This window comes from Merops nubicus, unplaced genomic scaffold, assembly GCF_000691845.1.
Source record: "Merops nubicus isolate BGI_N331 unplaced genomic scaffold, ASM69184v1 scaffold8745, whole genome shotgun sequence".
NCBI classification, from domain to species: Eukaryota; Metazoa; Chordata; class Aves; order Coraciiformes; family Meropidae; genus Merops; species Merops nubicus.
The window spans coordinates 78,469-87,347 of NW_008610229.1; positions in this window are offsets into that span (position 1 = coordinate 78,469).

Consider the following 8,879-nt stretch of genomic DNA (forward strand, 5'->3'; position numbering starts at 1 on the left):
AAGTTAATTATTCTCCCATGCTGTGACCCCCTTTGCCGCGGTGTGGCCATTCAAACAACCTTGAATATGACGGATTACCAAATCAGACTCAGTCTTTTGTATTGGATGCTGGGAAATGTGAAGGCACTCTCTTCTTTTGTGGGACACATTCCTGTTCTCAGATGGTTAGGTCCTTCTTTGCTAGAGAATAGACAGGAATAACATTGCTGGAAAACATCAGCAATCATGTGTCCAGGCAGAATTTGACTTTCTTCTGACACTGGAGTCCCAGTGGTTATTTTGAGCCACGTATACCTGTATTGATTTATAAGGACCAACTTCCATTTAATCTCAGGGTACGCATGATTATCAGGTCCAGATAATATTAACCCTGTAAAATAGTTTCATTGTACTTTTTAATTAAAGAATTCCTTCTCTCTGTAGTTTACTTGACCAAGGCTTTTTGTTTTTTCTTCTATTTGGGAGTAAACATGACTTCATTTCAGCTCAGTAGCATAACTTTAGGTTTCAGACACACAGATAGGTATTTGGTGTTCTTCTTTCTTAGACATTTAACTCAAACTGCATGCATAATCTCCTCCAGTGAGGGTGCCAGACTTTGCTCAACCATGTGTTCTCCTGATTTCAACATCAGCTCACTCTGCATTCCCCAAGCGGCCTTTGCCTTGGAAAAGTTGCCCTGCAGCACCATTTCACGGCTTCTCTTGCATGTTATGTTACTGCTGTTGCTTCAAAACAACTGGATGAATCCAATGTGCTAGTGACTCACCAGAGGCAGGAGAGGGCTGAATGCTGGATGAGGAAAACAGGCTTGAATGAGTGATGCTGACTCATGCAGTTCAGTCTTCAGCAACTGAAGGCAAAAAGTTCCTAGAATCATGAGTTCCTTCTGACAGCTAGTGAGCCTATCCACTCCCTTGTTCACCCACTTACTTTAAGTAGAATGTACTGAGGCCTTGTGATAAAACTAGGGATGCAGGAGTAAATACATGAGAGATATGTTTTAGTATGGGAACCAGACTAGTTGCTGTTTTATAGATTATGTGAAAAATCTAGAGCTGATCCTGTAGTCTTGTGCTATTTTTCTCCTGTAGGGTGCTGCAATGCCACGTTTCCTGGTTGTTTTCTGTGCTTGAAGCTGTTTTAATGCAACTTGCGAACAATAGGATGGGATATGCTAGATATCTCTAGAGGCTTGGGAGACCATCAGCACTAGGCCAGGGAAATAAAGCAGATGGGCTCAAGAGAAGAGGTGATAAGAGTTTGATTCAGCTCAGGGAAACACTTGAAGGGTGACAGGGAGAAGGGTTGGATACTGTGCAATTATATGTGGGATTTGGCTCATTGAGTTGTAGGCACAATTACTCATTGGGAAAGAAGGATAAGATGAAAGAGCAGAATACAAAAGCGGGTTTTACGAACAAGCAGGCTTTTGAGCTACTCCAGTGTGGTTCAGCCTCACATTTTTTTAACACCCATAACTGCATTTTCAGTCCAGATCCTCCTCTCCTGTCCCACAAACCCTGACTCCCTAGCCACTGTTGTGTTCCCAGCCACAGCCAGCAACTGCTCACCCATCCCCATGCTTCCTTCCCATCAGATATTATCAGATAATGTTTTCTTCCTAACTCCAAAGTTTGTTTTCTGCAAAGCCCTGCTCTCCTCAGTGCCTCTGGCCCTTTCCCCATTCTTCTGTATCCATCATTTCCACTGAGGTATCTGCTGGGTTACCACATTATGGTGCACCTCTGGTTGTTAAAGTGTAAGAAAAAGTTGTGGATGTGGGTCATATGTGGCTGTTTCTCCTGCATGGGAGAGGTTTGAATGTCCTTAAGTTTTAGCTGAGTTAGTAAAACTCTTTGATAAACATGTTTAAGCGATTTTAATCATATCAGCTTTTCAAAACCAAAGGAGCCAATGGTGGTAGCCACACAGCTGGCAGCCGCCTCAGGTAGGTGTGTTAACATGTGTCCAAGGTAGTTTGGGAACCTCCGCATGCATCATGTAAGCAAACACTCCTTTGCAATCCTTCCTCATGTTAAAGACCCACATATACTCTGTCAGGTCTTTATCAGTTGCCACTTTTAGGCTTGGGTCTGCCTCTTTGCTTAGTCTGATTTCCTTGAACCTGGTTAAAATGCACTTAGTTCATTGTGGATGACTTTGATTTATTTCTGAGGAAAGGAAAGAAAACTGGTATTGCTGTTTATTTCAAGATGACAATGCAGATTTGGAGAGGTGTTATTCACCTCTGTCTAAATGAATCTGATCCCAGAAAACTGGACTTAACGGTGCTGTCATCAGTTGATCCTGGTACAAAAATGCTCATTCTGTAAGTTTTCCATGAGAAAATGTCAAAATAGGAGTTGTGGCTTTCATCTGCCAGACTGGCACCCCTCAATGCTGTCTTATTACAAGGATGTGACATCTCAGGGCATCATGTTTGAAAGGATCTCTTATAAACTGTTGATTTAGCTGTCTCCTTTTGTGCCTTTCATCCTTTCCTCTTTTCCCTCATAGATCCATGCGGTGTCTAAATCTTTCCCCGGTTCTGGTCTTGTGGTGTTTGTTCTGGTTTGTTTCTCCACTGTGAGGCCTACTATAGGTGGAAGTTTATCAGATCTTATTTCAGAATCAGGGTACTTCAGTTAGCACAGTGGTTAAAATATAAACAACAGTAGGAGGATTTTTAAATAGAAGTTGACCCTTGAAATTGGGTTTACTGTAAGCTCAGAAAAATCTCCTGCAAAAGAAACAGCAAACAACATCAGAACACAGGTCACATCTTATTTAATAAATTCACATAAACGTAATTCCCAAAATTTCAGAATCATAAAAAGTCAGAAAACAGCCACTTAGATATCAGTTATTTGCTAAGAGGAGAAAGGATCAAAGGCAAAATTCGGTTCCTTGGAGAGGAAAGTCTCCAAAGGCATCTTTAAGGAAGGGCACAACTGCAAGATGGGTGGGCGTGAACAAAAGGATCTCTTATGAGAACACCAAAGCGTAATGTTATGGCATAAATCCATGAGTAGCTGGGAAATAAGGATAAAATATTTTTACTTTCTTTTTAAGGACAACCAAAACAATTGACAAAAACAATGCTTACATAAGCCTAACTGACAGAGCCAGAAGGAACTTTAGGCAGTGACCCCAGTGGGATAATGTGGACAGCTTCTAATGACAGGATCTGCTGTGGGTAAGGTGGGAAGGGGTTCAAGAGGGAAAAAGGTAGCTAGATTTTAAAAAAAAAAAAAAAGAAAAAAAATCTATCCCTGTTCTAAATATGAAGGAACACAGAGGGCAGAAGACCTGGTGGATAAGCACATATCTGCAGTTTCTGGCCACAGATGCTAATTTATCCAAGGAAAGGAAAGTGATGGTGATAGTAAGGAGACTTCCAGTGGTGGAAGTTTTAGTCTTTGAGATGTTCATTTGTTCTAGCTGCTGCAAAATATAAGAAACCAGCAGATATATGAGAAGCAGAGAAATTAGGAAGTGAGCAAACTGAGTGTCATCTTTATAGCCAAAAGATTTAAAGATTAACTCCTGGGATTTCTCTGTTGCTGAAAAAAATATCTGGAAAAACGGACTCTGCAACTGCCTGTCATGGAGCTGTGAAGAGCATTAATGCCACAGGGAGTCTGACAGCAGCCTTTACTGGAAGCAATTAAAGGAAAATACATCCCTTTCCCTGCCTTGAAAATAAGCAGCTGAAGAGTGAATTCAGCTGTAAATACTTAGAAATAGTCCCCACTTCTGCAGCCAAGGCATTTAGCATGCAGTGTGCTAGAGTTTGTACATGAGGGACAACATCATGTCACTGCTAGGTAGGAGGTCAAAAGCAGTCTCTATTTCCTAGACAGAGAGTTGTGGAGAAACCACAGCTAAGCTAAAGCATGGCACAGAGCAGAGCAACCCAGTGGGCATCTCTGAGTCTTGCTTGAGTGTCCCAGCATGTAATGCCCAGCACTAGCACTGCTTTGGGAAATGGTTCAGCAAAATGGCAATCTGCTGTAGCTTACTCCACATTTCTATTAGTGGAAGCACATGTCCTTCATACAACCTTGTCCTTTCTTGATTTTGTTGTTCTCCTAGTGTACCACAATCACTGCCCTGCCTGCAAGTCCTAGTCACTCTTTACATGTGGGGTTGCATAACAGGAACAGAGAAGCAGCGTATAAGGTCTAAAATGCAATCTGTATGTCTACTTTTCTTTTTAATTTTGTTTTCCTCTTAGAAGAGTCTATCAGAAACTAAGTGTCTGATTGCACTCCAACTCCTCTACGCCGGTGCCTGGCAGGTCATGGCTACACTTTATATGGATTTAGCAGACAAATAGTTCATGTCTCTGCCATCCCAAATCACAGGACTCAGCTGTGACTGCTGTTCTGGAGTGCATGCGGAGGAGGGGTTGTTGAACTCTTATCAGTTCTTCCTCTTACATGGAATGATGTGGCTTAACCCTTTGACCACTCTGTTCAAAATGTTTCAAGTTACTGGGGAGTCCTTGGGTGAGGGTGAGAGATATTTGGCAGCAGAATGTGGAAGAGGAAGTGAAGAAAAGAAGCACAACTACTACTAAAAGAATCATATTCTCTTTCTGGTTAGGAAAGCAGAGGAGAGAATGCATGGAGAAGTTTTGCGACTCCAAAGACCCCAGCAAATGCCTCCTATCTGTAAGGTGCAGTTCTGGTATTTCTCTACACCCTTACAGTTCTATCTCTGCAGCAGTGGATTATTTACTGATAGTTCCAGCTAGAGATGAAACCTGCTGTCTAGAAATGTCATTGTTTCAGAAAAGAGGGACAGGGAACCTCCATATACAATATATACGTTGAAATTGCCAGTGCAATTTCTACTTGTCACTTGTGTAGCTTTAGTTCCATGCTTGTTCTTGACTCATTAACTTGCACAAAGGAAAGATGTTCTAACCAGTTTAATCTTGTTGAAACAGAATGCTAAAAAGGCAAGACAGCAAATGGTGGTGTTATAGTCCGTTCAAGACTTTGTGGTATTGGATGAACTTTTGCTACTTGAGTCAATGAGTTTCAACAATATCTCAGCAAGGTGAGAATATCATCTTCAGATGCAGGTAATATTTTGGCAGATTTTGTGTGTGTGTGCACTTGTGAGTGCTTGTGCGAGTATAACATACAATAGCGTCCTTGTGTACAAGCAGTTTATAAAAGTGCTTATGCTGTTTCCAGTTTAACAGGTGTTGTTTAAAAACCCTTTATTCTTTAATTGTGTGTATGTCCTTATGCAAAATGACCCTGCCATTAAATCCCACAGCTTGCCTTTGGTGGAAGCAGAACTGGAGAAATTGTTTTGGTTTGGTTTGGTTTGGTTTGGTTTTTTCCTGACTCTCCAGTAAACTCCTGAGCTAAGGTCAGGAAATTTTGCATTAGAAATCATGAAAAATTTGCTGATCATCTTTATGGTTTACTCCTATTATGTTTTAACTCAAAGTGAATTTCTGAAAAGCATGCCATTCACATATGCCATGTGTCCAAAAGACTATAGCATATCATGTTCTGTTTTTGCCAAAGAAAGTGCAGAAATATAAGATTCATCACAAACAATGTGGTAGAAGGTGGATGAAAGTCAGGTGAAAGCTTAAACAGCTGACACTGTGAGTTATTTGATTGTCTTCATAGTTTTTTTTCAAAGTTTTTTCTAAGGTTGTTTTTTTTTTTTCAAACTTGTTTTCAAAGTCTGTAATACCTCTCCTCAGTTGCAAACTGCCCATTAGTCTTGTAATATGTACAAAACAGTTTATTGAAGAAAATGTACTCAGGAAGGTTTAAAGTGCTGCACTTGTCTACAGGCTTAAGGTACAGGAAAACGAAAACCATCCAGTTGTACATCTACAAGTGTGACAGAGTAAGAACATACAGTGCACCAAGGCAGACCTGGGAAGCATGGGTGAAATGAAGAGGATGGTACTTGTGTGCCACGGATGCAGGGTGCCTGCCAATGGCAAAGTGTTGGTGTCATTATCTGAATCGGGGTCCAAATTCCTAACTTCTATGACAAGTATTGACAGAGTCCAAGTAGTAAGGAGTTGCATTGCAAATATAAAAATATATTTATGATTTAGACACACCAGAAGACTGGAAAATGCAAGAAGCCTTGCCAGAAGTAGTGTACTGCTATGTTCCAAAACCAGGACAGATGACTGATAGTAAATCAAGAATTCCTGTGCTGCAATAGAATGGCTAAAACTGCAGTCCTTTTCTCAGCTGGAGAAAATAAGGCAGGATTTTTTGTATTCTTGTAAAAACTAAAAAACCCCCAAGTCACAAAATGACACCCAGAAAAGACTCAAATAACTGTGGAACCAACTCCAAAAGATTCAGAGAATTTTGTGAACTGAAGGTCAAAGAGCTTCTTCAGCCCCTGTAAACATCCTGCGGATGAGCTGCTAATGTATCACATGGATTTCTGGGATAGAAACCTGATTTCCAAATGTGTGACAATTATCATATTTATTAGACTGTCCAGGGAGAACTACACTGATGGTCACCCCAAATCAGATAAATAGTTTTGAGAGGTACTCTGACAAGAGCATCCAGGGAGAATGGCCTTTTTTAAACCTTGAAATCAAGAACACTAGCCTTTGGTTTATATGAAACAGCAGCAGAATTTCTATGACAAATGTGCAGGACTGCTGGATTCCATGAGGAGTATGCAGCTGCACACATCTGTGCTACTGCAGTCTATGAATTACAGGCAGACTGTACAAAAGTTCTGCAGGCAATGGTATTATCAAGGTTGGCAGACCCCCAGCAGGCACAGGTCGGCATCCACTATCACATATCAAATATCTGAAATTTCCATTAGGTGATGCTTATAGGAGCTGAAGAATGGCACCAAGAGACACAGGAACAATTTCTGGGTCTGGGCAGTTATTACAGATAATTTGTGCCAGTGTTTTTTGAAGGAATAGTACTACTTGCAGAACTTCCAAAAAACAGTACATGCGGAATAGAAAGCAAGTGCCAGATGGCAGCAAGCCTTGCATGTGCTCCAAGAAACATGTCACTCAGCAAGTTCTGAAAGTACCCAAGTTTACTGAGCATACAACTCAAGAAAAGCCTTTGGGGATGTATTACCACATGAGAACTAAGGAGAGATGCACTGAGTACTATACTTGAGCAGAAAACTTGTGCAACTAGGAAATGCATAGTATTGGTGATAGAGAGCAAAAGGCGTTGTTTCTGGGTCCACACATCAGGTTTTTCTCCAACCCTGTCTCACAGATTAAGCAAGATGAATGGTAACAACAGGCCACAGAAGTGGTTGCAGCCTGAAACATGCTCCCCTGCAACATGTTCTTCTCATCATACGGGAAAAAGTGGAAGACACACCACCAGCTCCAGCTCCTCTAGGTCAGATCTCAGCTCTGTGATAGTGTGAGACACTCCACACTAAGGGCCATGTCCTTTTAAAAGATGGCTGTGGTGGAGGATACACAACTGAGGGCAGACTGGAAGGAAGGAGAGTGGCAGCTTGGAGTCAGGGACTGTATTCAAGATCTGGATGGAATCCAGGAAGGAAGACTGGGTTAAAGAACGATATTGCAACAGTATTATGATGAGCAGAGGAAAATGATGAGTAGTTCATAACAGAAACAAAAAAGAATTGACAGAGAAGATAGAGGAGTGAATAAGGAATATACAAATAATCTCTGTTTTTTAACTCTAACTGTTTTAGAAATATCAAAAGAGTTTACAGACCCTGATCTCTGTAGAGTTCTTCATAGCAATAATAAAGTATCTAAATACTAGATACAGACTTATCATATACTTTAAATCAAGCATACAACTGGGAGACTAAAAAACCACAGAAATCCTTGTTCAGATTACAGGTCCATAGGAGGTGTACATTTCTTCTGCAATTAGGCCAATCCATAGACTGCTTGGAAGTGCTATGTTCTTCACTGATACACAGACAATTGGAACAACTTGGTGTCCTTTCTTTCTCCTCCTCCCTGCTGCAGAGCACACAGGAGCATGAGCTGCCAAGCCTGATAAGGCAGGCATCAGTGCCCTGGCACCCATCTTCACTTGTCAAGCCCTCTAGGACATGCTTGCCTCTTATGTAAACTGACTGAGAGAACAGTGTATTTTAATTCCTGAACTCTGTGTCTGGACTGAACTGTTAGTGCCACAAGTGACAGCAGGATTTCTGTGCGAGTGCCTCACAAAAGTGCTAATTACATCATATGTCATTCAATTCACCCCTTTGCCTCCTGAAGTGGGTGGTTTTTTTCCATACAAACATCTAACCTAGGAAGGTTAGATGATTGCACAGTGCAGCACAAAGCTTTGCTTGGCCGGCAGGAGCGGGGGGAAGTAGCCCCTGGAAGAATCAACCCCACCTGGTCTTCGTCCAGCTCTTCACAGCACAAGCACAGTCCAGCTTGGCCTTCTCTTAGCTAAGGCAGCAGCTGGGTTTGGTTGCTACTTTCTCATTCTTGGAGCTGCAAAAGAAAGGGGATCAGAAGCCAGTGATGGATACAGTAACAGGCCTGGTTTGGGATGAAGTTTCCTGCACAGAGAAGACCTTGTACACAGAGACAGGCCAGCCTCCTTGCATGTACAGAGGAGAAAAGCAGGTGTCTGAACAAAGAGGAAGCAACTTTCATGAGTTGGAGTATGTCTCAAAACAAAAAGATGAGGTAGGAACCTTGCAGCTAGTGCCACATGCCACACGATTGACTTGTGGCACAACACAGACACACTGACAGTAATAATTGGTCAGCTTGGCCATTGCTTTGCAATAACTATTTATGCACAGAGAGTAATGATATTTATTTAAGATTCTTACGAATTATCACAATTTTAAAACCATACTTGGAATGCTGTTTCTGA